This window comes from Malania oleifera, chromosome 9, assembly GCF_029873635.1.
Source record: "Malania oleifera isolate guangnan ecotype guangnan chromosome 9, ASM2987363v1, whole genome shotgun sequence".
Classification (NCBI taxonomy): Eukaryota; Viridiplantae; Streptophyta; class Magnoliopsida; order Santalales; family Ximeniaceae; genus Malania; species Malania oleifera.
In genome coordinates, this window is record NC_080425.1 from 57,824,213 (window position 1) to 57,836,891 (window position 12,679).

Below are 12,679 nucleotides of genomic sequence, written 5' to 3' on the forward strand. Positions count from 1 at the left end.
CTAGTCTTTATATCCTTTCTCATTGTAGGAACTCTAATTTAGTCTATTATTGAATATTGAAGAAAAACTTCATTGTTGAAGCTTGAAGCCTTATCCAATCTTGTGTTTGCGTAGTGTAAGGCTACACTGTTCTCTCCATAAATCAAGTGGTGAGAGACCACTTTATCCAACATCACCATCACACCCTCCTCCCTCTCTCACCCACATGACCTCCCCCTCTAAACACCCACACAACCTCCTTTCTCTACATATCCATACCCATTTTTCATCTTTGTGTTTCAAAGCTTGATTGAAGGACTTCTGGCATGGTCTAAGCTCGTGTTGAACAATGTCAAATCATCCAAGCTCGTGTTGAACAACATCAAATCATCCAATGACACTCTTGGGTAAACTCTTTACTTTTCTTGAATCCTTGTTGGATTGTGTGAGCCATTGCTTGAAGCCTAGAATCCTATATTAGAGGAGTCCACTTAAATCCTTAGATTTCAATATTGTCACTTGCTAATATCAATCATAAGAATATTAAGCTGTTAATTTAGAACTTGCATTCTTGAATTTTAAAAATAACATCTTTTTGAATAAAAACTTGATCCATTGGTAAAGGACCACTTGGGACTTAATTTCTATATAAAATCATACACTTTTTCAAAACTCTTACAACATGTGAATTGTTGCATAATATATGATGTTTGTGTTTGGTGGAATGAATTCTTGAATCAAAGTGTTCATGTGTACGTGCTTGTTTAAGGATTCGTAGGACTAGGCTGACCATACTTGTCCTACATCATCTTGGTATTAGAGCCTAGGTTGGATTAGGTGAACCCTCAAAGTCCCATTTTCCCTTGGCCGAATTGGCCTCCCCAAAATCCCCCTCAAAACCGTGACCCCCTTGCCTTGACAATCCCCTTGGCCGTGAGCCCCTTTTCCTTGTGTTTGTTGTGTTTTGATGGTGACTTGAGGCAAGAATCGTTATCGTGGTTGTACGAATGATATGGACAGTGACATGTTCTTAGATGACTTGTAAGACCAAATCAATGACTTAACCCAAGACTTGACCAATGCACTTGCAAGAATTGAGAGGTTGGAAGCTAGTTTAGCTCCTAACCCATTACAAGAAAATTCGGGATAGCCCCTTGAGGTTGAAAATGAAGTTGCTTCCCATCTCACTTTAGGGAGCAAAGCCACACTCCAAGAGAGAGGGCAATACCTAAAGAACGACCTCCCATTCCTCCACCACAAAGACCAAATGTTCCAAAAAGGTTCCAATGTCATAACCCTTATATTCCAAACTAGAATGGTGAGGATTAAGATGAAGAAGATTTTCAACAAAGGAGACCATATCATAGGGAAAATCATGATCCGGATGTGGTTGTGATGAAAAAAGTGAAAATTGAAGCCTTTACATATGATGGTCAAATGGACCCAAAATTTTTTCAGGATTGGTTGGCTGAAATGGATTCATATTTTGATTGGTATAAAATGAATGATCCACATTGTGTGAGATTTGCAAAAATGAGGTTTACCAAGCGAGCAAAGCTTCATTGGGTGAATGTCGAAAGACAAGAAGCTCGCCGTGGTCATAGGCCTATAGAGCATTGGGACTTGATGAAAGAAAGGTTGAAAGAAAACTATGTCCCAATCTCTTATAGAGAACGCCTCATGGACTAACTCTAGCTTTTGGCAATGAAGTTTGAGTGTGACTGAATACATGAGCAAATTTGATGAACTTTCCATTAGGTGTGGTATGGAAGAAAGTAATAGCCAACAAATTTTTTGTTTAAGATTGGCTTGAAACCCGAGTTGAGAAAAGAGTTGTTTCCCCATCATATTGATTCACTTGAACATGCATTTAATTTGACACATGACTATGAGCAAATGAGTAAAGCTCAAATGGGAAGAAAATTTAGGAACGTTTCCAATAATATTTACCTAAGAAAGGCCACATCATATGAGAGGGACTAGACCCATGAATATGGGTCAAGTGACTTATAGAGGTAGCAATCCCACTATCCAACAACCATTGGACAAGGGAAAGGTACCCATGAATGGATCCTCAAAAGAAAATTCTAGGAATGATGTGTGCTATAAATTTCAAAAAAGAGGCCACTTTGCTAAACAATGCACAATTAGAAATTTAGCAATTGAAAGAGAAGATGATGAAGAAGATTTGGGAGAAGAACAATTTTATATCCTCGAGGAAGTAGCAAATGAGGATGAGTTGTCAACTAAGGAAAATGAAAATGCTAACTTGAATGTCATGAGATGCATCATGGTAACCCCTTGAGAACAAGAGGATTGACGCCGCACTTCTAATTTCTATACTTACATGAAGTGTGGGAATAAAAGTTGCAAAATGATCATTGATGGAGGGAGTTTGATGAATGTAGTTTCAAAATCAGTCTCGAAAAAATTGAGTTTGAAAGTTGAACCTCATCCCTATCCTTACAAAGTTGCTTGGGTAAATGCAACAACAATGCCCATGAGCTAAAGGTGCTTAGTTCCCATCAAAATTGCGGACCATGAAGATGAAATTTGGTGTTATGCCCTTCCTATGGATGTTGCATATACTCTTTTAGGAAGACCTTGATTTTATGACCTTTGTAGACACCCCAATTTTAACCATGCCATTTTCGGAAAGACCCAGCGTAATTGAAGTTAACTTTATTCCCGGGAATGGGAGGGCTCGATTGAGTCTCTTTCAAAATTAAGCCCTTGAGTCCTGAGTTTTCAATAATCGAGTCTTGGTTATGTTAAAAAATAAGTCCTGTTTGTTTTCAATAATTGAATCCTGGTTAGTTTCAAAAAGGAGTCTCAAGTCTTCAAAATTGAGTGAGCTCCAAATTTTTTTTTTTTCAAAAAATAAGTTTCGGATATTTTCAAAATAGAGTCCTTTTAGTTCATAAATCGAGTCTTTTAATCTGGAAATTGAACTTTCAATTAAGGTCCTTTTAATTTTAAATTGAATCTTTGAATTTTTGAATTGAGTCTTTTAATTTTAAATTGAGTCCTTCAATTTTTAATTGAGTATAAATTTTTAAATTTTTAAATGGAGTTTTTAAATTTTAAATTGGGTCGGTAAATTCTCAAATTGAGTCTTTTAATTTAAATTGGATCTTTCGGTAAATTCTCAAATTGAGTCTTTTAATTTAAATTGGATCTTTTAATTGAGTCATTTTTGTTTTTGATTCCGAGTCCTTTTATAGCCGGGAATCAAGTTTTATCTTTAAACCCGGGACTTTTCTTTCAGAAGACAAAAAATTGGCCAACAAATATGCATCAAAAACAAAAATAAAAAGGAAAGGCATGTGTGCAATTAGGGAAATTATTCTCTCCCAAACCCCACTAATTGAACCACACAAACAAGGGAGTGTTAGGAATATACGAACAAATTCCCGAAACCTGTGAGAAACAAATAGAGAAAGAATAACGCCAAAGAAAAATTCAATCACACGCACAAGACAATATTTACGTGGTTCGGCAATTTTGCCTACGTCCACGGAGTTGCAGGGATTTCAATATTATTAGGAAGAAAGCACAGAGAGTGCGGCGATACAATTCTCTCGCTCTCGCTCTCTCTCGCGGATACAACCACACAAACCCTAATCACCCGAAAGCACCCTTTTTATATGTTGCGCCTAGGGTTCCGTTCCGAATGGGCTCCAAAAATTTTCCTGGGGGCGTTGCCCCCGTACCCCCACGAGTACAGCTTGTACCACTTAGTCCATAAGCGCTGCAGCTTGGACTGCGAGGCCCAAGCCTTCGCTTAATGGACTAAGCCTTAGGATAGAAATCTCTAATTAAACAGAGGTCGGGTCGTCATCCAAATTAAGACACAACTAGGCTCCACAAAAGCCCAACAGGGAGGAATATTTTCTATTGGGATTTCCATTTGCTTCCCGCGAGGCCATGCGTGCCACCAATTTGCACCACTCATAGCCCTATAAAGCACACGATTCTCGCACACACAGGCAAGAAGACCTCCATTCCATTTGCTACTGTTCACTTGTCAGCTTCAAGAGGTCTCCATTTCAGGTGGTAGTGCGGACTGCGGGAGTGCCTCTCACGAGGTCAGGTGTTCAAACCCTGCCGGTCTCGTTTCCACCCCTAGACTCCTGAATTTATCCTTCCTTTGGAGTTATGGGGTTAACTTCAAGGGGCACAGGATTAGTCACGTGGACCATAAAATGGACACGTGGATACACGGTGCGTAATCCAAAAAAAAAATAAATGGGGAAAGTTCATTTTCACTGTTCGCGCATGGGGGAGAAGTATTCACTTTTCTTTTTCTTTTCAACTGTTCATCCGCCATATCTCTCTTCCCAATCTCCCCTTCGTCCTCTCTCACCCTCACTGTTCGCAGCTCCATCCCCTAGAGCCAGTGGTCCTCCCCTTCATACTTGCGCACACCAGCTGCGTGTCAGATCCTCCATCTATTATCTCATCACCCAACTTCTCCTCACGACTCTCACTCCCTCCAAAGTCCCTGTAAGTAGCCAAGCATCTCACGATCATCACCACCATCTGCAAGCACAACCAAAAAACAACTCCAGCAAGCCTCCCTCACGCACCAGCGGCCTTGTTCACCCCATTCCATCACCGGCGACTTTTAGCCTCGACATCATCACCACCGTCGGCTTCTCCCATATCCCTGTTCACCCCGTGACCACTTGCAAGCGTCACTGCCCCTCCATCCTCACCTGCAACCATCGCTGGCCACTGTCACCTCCACGCGAGCATTGGAGATTCTCCGGACCACTACCCTCATCTCCCACTCCCACTAGAATAGCCTTACTGCCTTCACCACACCACCATCTCTCCACCCTCGGTTGTGAGCACACCCGAAGCCACCACTGTCACCCACGCCTCCACACTTTTAGCAACTCTCCCTCTCTCACCATTATCTTCTCTCACCCTCACTAATTCATGTACTCATAGTCCCCATCCATCTCTCCAACTTTCATCTCCACTCTCCCCCCTCCACGACTGCTCCATCCCCATCGCAACCACCACCACCACCACCGACATCATCTTCGACCACGCAGCAGCTACGTTCCAACCACATCTCCACAGACCAGACCCTCCTCTCTCCATCTCTCTTGCACTCTCCTGCTCTCCCCCTCGTTCTCTCCCTCATCTCCATCTCATCTCTCTCGGTTCCACATGACACCATCGTCACCTGTTGGCCGAAAACCATCCCCAGCTCCGGTCATCGTCTTCTCCATCTCCGATCTCCCTCTTAATCCCCCTCATCCTAACACCAACACGAGCAGCAGATGCAACCCAGCACAGCCGCACCATCTCTTGCCACCATCTCATTTTGGCATCCACGTGCAATAATAGCAGCAGCGGCAGCTCTACAAATCCTCAGCAGCTCCGGTTTCACCTTCGATGTCTCCATCCACTCCACCAACCAACTCCCCTGGAACCTCACCGCGGATTCAAGTCGGAGACACCCTTCGTCCCTCATTCTTATGCAAGCGCTTCTGTAGCTTGGGTTCATCTCCCGTAAGCCGCCAGTGCTCTCTGTTGCGAGTTTCCCGATGAGCTGTGATCACAAAGACTGGGTGAGATTTGCTCACCTCAACGCACCCAATCCCCAGGTATCCCTTTCCTCTCTTCACCGAGTTCGTAGGTGGCTTGGCACTCTCGCAGCTACGGTTGTGTACTTCTTTTGCATTTTTATTATGCTCAAGGGTTTTACATAGTATCATATTGTCTAGGAATCTATATTTTCAATTTGTTGATTGGTTTCCTGTCACCAAAGATAGATTCAGAGCTTGAAACCTTAGGTGCCTCATTGCCCACTAAAGGCTCAGAAGAATTTAAGCCCCTTATTCGTCATCTTCCTGAGTTCAAATTCTGGTGTTCTGTTACAAAGGCATTTTGCGTGGGGTTTGTGATAACCCTCTTCTCCGTATTTGATGTCTCTATTTTCTGGCCCACCCTCATCTTTGCATGCTCTGGAATTGGTATTCAAAGCCTATCACCTGTTTGATAAAATGCCTAAACTAGACTTGTCTAATTATGTTTTTTTGGTTTCCATAGTGTTTGACATTTTGGGTATTTGCGCTTGTTGAGGTTTATTAGAATTGCCACATCAGGTTTTTAGTATGTTGGTTTTGATTGGTTTGGGGTTGATTAGTATAGTTTACAATGCCTTGTTAATGCTTTCGGAAAATGTGTTAATTCATATGCACTAATAATGTAAAAATTTGTACGATGCATGCAAACTGTTTGATGAAATACTAGAGAAAAATGTTGAGTTGTGGAATTTGAGTTTGGCACCACTTACACACACCATGACACCACACACAACCCACGTGAAAGGCAACGCACGTTGACTTGATTGTCTTGACCAGACCTTAAACAGGTTGACCCATCTCCTTTGACCGGTTTTCTCTTCGAACCGGTTGGGTCCTCTGAACCAGTATGAAATCGGTTTATCCTTTTATTTTATTTTATATTTAAACTTTAAAAAAAAACCCATAAAAATTCCTAACAATTTCATAAAAATCACAATGAAAATCAGAAAACTCAGGAAAAAATTATAAAAATATTTTTGGGACTTGATTTTCATTGTTTTTGCTTAATTGTCTTTTTGTTATTTTAAGAATTAGGGAAAATTTCGAAAAATCACCAAAAGTCCAAAAAAGATAAAAATAAAATAAAATGTTTTGAGACCAGAAAATTGTGTTCATCCCAAATAAATTCCAAAACCTCCCGGAATATTACTTTTCATTTAGAAAATTTTATAAAGATTTCAAAACCCTGGGAGTGTATTTTAGTAAATTATTTTCTTGATTTTCCATCCCTATGATTCAAAAGGGAGGCATGAGCTCTTCAGAGTACGATAGGCCCCAGTTCTGAGGAAATATATATGTTATGTACATTTTTGTGTCATTTATTTATTTACTTTTTTGCATCTGCATTTCACAAATTTTTGATAGGGAGTGATTTTTAAAGGCTTATTAAATTTATTTTGGGATAATTTTTTATTAATTAGGTACCGTTCGTAAGAATGGGCGCGTAGGGGGTGCTGATACCTTCCCCTCGCGTAATCATATTCCTGGACCCGACTCTCATAGTGCAAACCGATTCTACCCTTAATTGGGTAGTAATCAAGTGTTCTAACCATACTGTAAAAGGTTAGTGGCAACTCCATACACCATGATTTCCACGAAAATACTTTTTCAAAATTCACACTATTTTTCCCAGTTCGCAGCCACCCGTGGACAACATCGCGAAAGCTTAGCGACTCTGCTGGGGTCACTTGAGAGTTGAGCTAATAATTAATTGAGAATTATCCCAATCTTAAATCTAATAAGCCTTCTTGATTAATCCTTCCATGTTCTGTACATATTGTCTATATGTTTGTTTGTAGGTACTTTGCGAATAACCACAGTAAGTATAATTGAATGAATACACGCTTGGCTTTGCTTGTTTTTTCATTATTGACTGAATAAGCATGCAATTAATTGTGAATAACTTGATTTAGCATGAGATGATAAGCATGTCACCATTGGTTTCCATGACTTGTGTGAATAAAGCATGTGTTTAATTATGAATAATGGATGGATGAATGTGGGGTAGAGGTTGTAGGCTTAAATAGATAACCTCACACACTCTCACAGCTCTATACCTGAGCTTTCCCTTTTAGGATTAGATAGGGGTGTAATAGCGTTTGTCCCCATGTTGCAAGGCTTATGGGGACCCGTGAACCACTCCGCTCAGTGCAAGCTTTGTCCGGACCTCTGTAAGGGAGGATGGAGTCTCAATTTGGGGACCTGTTGTCGATAAGGATTAGAGCCTAACCACATATGTTGTATCCTAAATCCTTCACCTAGGATAGAGCCTCGGAGAATCCTGTATATACCTTCCCCGGGGTCGGGATAGAAACCACATCCTTCTACACAGGTGGTAATCTATGTATGTCGTACATATGTCTGGAAAATGCTGTGGCTTGTACATTATGCATCCACTCAGGCATCCCTATCACTTGGCCAATATTACGGAAAAGCCCTTTCATTCATGGAGTCAAATTTTATCTCCCAAGACACCCTAACAAGGGGAAAATAAATTATTCCTAATGTCATTAATGAATGGGGTTTTCCCCGAAACTCTGGCCGAATGATTTTTTAGGTTGCATTGCATGCATCCATGCATGAGATTCCTTCTCCAATGGGCTAGTAATCACGTTCTAACTTCCTATCAAGCCAAATTAAAATCCAGATTTCCAACATTGATCCCACCTCTGCCCACCCTTACTATACCAGAAGTAAGGCAAGGACTATGGCTGAGCAAGTGGAAGACAGAATTATAGGCCTTGAACAGGGGCAAGAAGAATTGAATGACAAAATGAGTAAGATCTTGGACCTACTAATGGGTAAGGGTAAAGCTATGCAACTACAACATGAGTCAGACCCCGCTCATCCTTTAGGGTTCACCTCGATCCACGGGAAAACATCGGCACAACCTCTAGTCGCCATAGAAAATCCCCTTCCAAATAGTACTTCATCCATTCCTACCACACCAATGCTAGGAATCTCAGTAGTTAAAGTACCCCCGATAACAATGACAGATGTGGGGATAAGCATAATCGCAACCGAGCATCATTGTGACGTTCTTGAAGAATGGTTAAGAGCCATTGAAGGAACAAATTCATTTGGTTCGCTTAATCCGACAGACCTCTGCCTAGTACCGAAAGTGGTCTTACCACCAAAATTCAAGATTCCGAACTTTGAAAAATTTGATGGGACCCGGTGTCCACGAACTCATCTCTGGTTGTATTGCCAAGCAATTGGAGCCTACTCCAAGGACGAAAAATTGATGATGCATTGCTTCCAGAGCAGTCTAACTGGTACGGCAGCAAAGTGGTATATTCACCAAGATAGGGCGCGGATCCGCTCATAGGGGGATTTGGCCAACGCCTTTGTAGCTCAATACCGTCATGTTATTGAAATGGCGCCAGATCGGATGGCCCTGCTAAAGATGGGAAAGAGGCCAACAGAAACCTTTCGAGATTACGCCTATAGGTGGAAAGATGTGGCGATCCAAGTGGACCCCCTGGTAGGCGACTAGGAAGCCATCACATTGTTCGTGAGTACACTAAAATACCTTTATCGAAGGCATCTCCTGGGAGCAACTCCCTACAATTTCATGGACATCGTGGTAGCTAGAGGAAGGATTGATGCTGACATCAAGGTGGGCTGGGTCCAGGATGATAGTGTTGAGACTGGTCCAAGCAAGAATTGGACTAACAAGAAGAAAGATGAGGAAGCCCACATGATTCAAGGGCGTTATTACCAAGGTAGCCAGAATAGGGGATCAAGGAGAAATTTTGTTGTCGAGCCCACCACTAACCAGGTAGTGCATGTAGGCATAAGACCCTAGCTCACTCCCTTCTGGCCTACGCTCGCTCAACAAAATGTTCAGACGCAGGGAAGGGGTCTTAATAGGATCGAGCCAATTCCTATGTCCTATTCAGAATTGTTCCCCCAATTACTTAAAAGAAAGCTCATCTCAATTATCCCCAGAGTAGCTGTACGACATCCCCTATCACAGTGGTACGACTCAGACACTCGTTGTGCATATCACTCTAATTCAGTAGGCCACATTGTTTATCGATGTTGGACATTTAAGCACAAGATACAATTGCTAAGGGAGGCTAGTTGTTTGGCTTTCGATGATATATAGACATGAATTTAGAATGATCCTCTACCCAATCACAGGGAACGAAAGGAGCGAAGCCTAGAAGAAAAAGAGTATCAGTCATGGATCTAGGAATAACCCAAATAGAGGGGTTTATCTTTTTACAGCAGGAGTGAAAACACAAAATTGACAAACTATTAGCTATCCAATCCACTTCATTTGGAGCTTTTGTCTTTATTTCTTTATTTTCATTTTCTCTTTGTAATTTTGTGACATTTCCATCTCAGAGAACTTTGTCCCCATCAATGAAGTGAAGTTATGCACTTTTGTATATCATTTGCATCATGAGTTCAATTGAAAAATTTTGTTTGCTCGTGTTTTATGCGGGAATAGGGAAAGTAACATTACCAATATTCATGAGGCAGGAAGAGATGTTGATCTTGAAAATTTAACCCAAAGACGGAAGAAGAGGAGGATGAAATAATTGTCCTTACCCTATTGAATTCCAATGTTATGAAGGAGTATTTTACTCTCAAAGGAACTCAACGAAATGTATGTGTTCAAAAAAATTCATGTTAGTTCATTACTCTTGTTTTGATCAAATGACAGATGGTCATCTTTGGCTTACCAATCCTCCTAAAATGAACCCAAATGTGGATTTACCATTTTCTAATCTGTTTGAACTTGAATGTTAAGCCATTTTCTTCAAAAGTCATTTCCCAAAAACTTAACTGGGTTTGGGGTTTCAAAGGTTTGACAAATTATAGGAGACAACAATTGGTTACACAAAGTGACCGCAGACCATTTTTCGGCTACCAAGAAAGAAAATTTGAGAAAAAATAAAAACCCTTTGCAAGCCCTCTTGAGCCTAAAAGAATTCAATTATTGATTAACCTGTTAAATGATCACACCCCACACAAGAGCAGTTCTAAAAAGATTAGTCCAATTGAGCTTCCAATGAACATGATGCTAAAAAATCCTCCATAAAAGGGAAAGCAAAAAGAAGAAAATGTAGAAAAAGGAGAAAAAAAAAAAAAAAAGGTAATGAAAAGGGACATGCTTAAGATGTGATCTTTGACCAAGGATTACCCCTTTTAAATTCAGTAAAGTTTGAGCCGTATTGTAGCCTTTTCTTCTCTAACCAATACCCTAAGCCTACATTACGGTCCAAAGAAAAGACCTGACCAGATTGGTACACATTGTCTCAGATAATTTGTTATACTAAATGTTGAGTCTGAACTACGTAATGACCTGATCCTGAAAAAGGTACGTAGGTAGCTTGTTCAAATGACAAGTTCGGTCAACACTTTGTAAACAATTAGGTGTAATCCCAAGAGGGGGGGGGGGGGTGAATTAGGTATTTTAAAATTCTTTGAACCTATTTACCACTTAATTCATATTTGTATATTTAACTAATCAATTTCAGGGATTTATTACAAAATCAAATTTATTTTACCAGTGAGTTCTTTTTACCCAATTAATTGTGTGTAACGTTATTCAACCTACACATGCAATACGAATAAATCAAATGTAGTGCAGAAAGTAAAGAATAAAGGGAAGAGAGAAGACAAATGCAATTTTTACAAGGTTCAGCCAACTCGGCTTACGTCCTCGCCTTGAGCAACCACTCAAGGATTTCACTATAATCCTTGCTCCTTATTGGGACGGAGCTTCCCTTACAATCCGCTACTTACAAGAGGTACAACTCCCTCCTACTCCACTACTTGTAAGAGATACATCTCTCTCCTCAAACCCCGGTTCACACACCAAACTATGAATACAATGAAATCTGTAAAACACTCAAAATTGCTTCCCAACAAAGCTGGTGAGTACAATTCAAAATCCTAATACATTTACCATATGATAAAATTTGAAGTTCATAATGTATGAAACAATACAATCGTTTATAAATGATACACACAAAACCATTTTTTATCAAATCTCCCAAAAATATTTTTATAACTCAATGCTTTGGAGATTTTAAGTTAAATTTTTTATTACAAAAACAACTTTGAAGATTGTAAAGATGTTAAACACACTTTGTCAAAAACAATATTTCTCTAAGTATTTCAATCTCAATGTGATCTTGGTAATATTTGACTTAATGTATAAATATGTATCTATATGATGAGAATACCAAAGATCAACACACTTACTATATGATTTTCAGAAAATATCCTTCAATATATATATAGTTATAAACACTAAGGATCTTCAAATAAGTAGATTTGTTATATTGAAAAAATCAACTCTTTGAATGCAAACTCACTTGAACCAACAATATTTAATCAATAACTAAAGCTCTTCTCAAGTGGTAATCTTCTAAAAAATGATTTGCTATATGCACGCACAAGATCAACCTTTTATCAAGTATTCAAAAGTAGATTTTGCAATGATCAGCTCTATGAGAAAATAGATATACTCTTGAATCAAAAACTTATTCAACCAATAGCTAAAACTTTTCTCAAGTAATAAACTTGTCAAAATCAATTTTTATATGAATGTGAAAAACTCAATCTCAAAGTTCTCTAAAGATGTTCAAAAATAGATGTTGATATGAGAATTTCTTAATAAAACTAAATTGATTAATCAAACCTCAATACCAAGTTGAATGAAAGCTGTATGAGTGAGATCCCTTTTGTTTTTCTGAGTTGATTTGCCTAAAGAAGATGAATGAAGAATGAAGTGCAGGCAATCGTATAGCAAAGTGCACAACATTCTCAATTCGCTTTCAAAAAGTGTTCTCTTTTCTTCTTGTTGATCTTGGCTAATGTACTATGGCTTAGATATTCATTATATATAATGTCTTAACCTTAGAATCGATCTCAACCATTGGATCAAAGAAATATCTCGCGAGTCCTTTTAATAAAAATCGAATTTTTAAGTTTTCCCATAAGTTCAGACGACTAAGGTTGAAGCCCAGGCGACCGAAGTTCCTTAAAGCTTCGAAAAAATAGCTTGGAATACAGGGTCAAGCGCCTAAAGTATGGTTCAGGCTCCTAAAGTGGCAAGTTCAAGTGCCTGAAGTCCC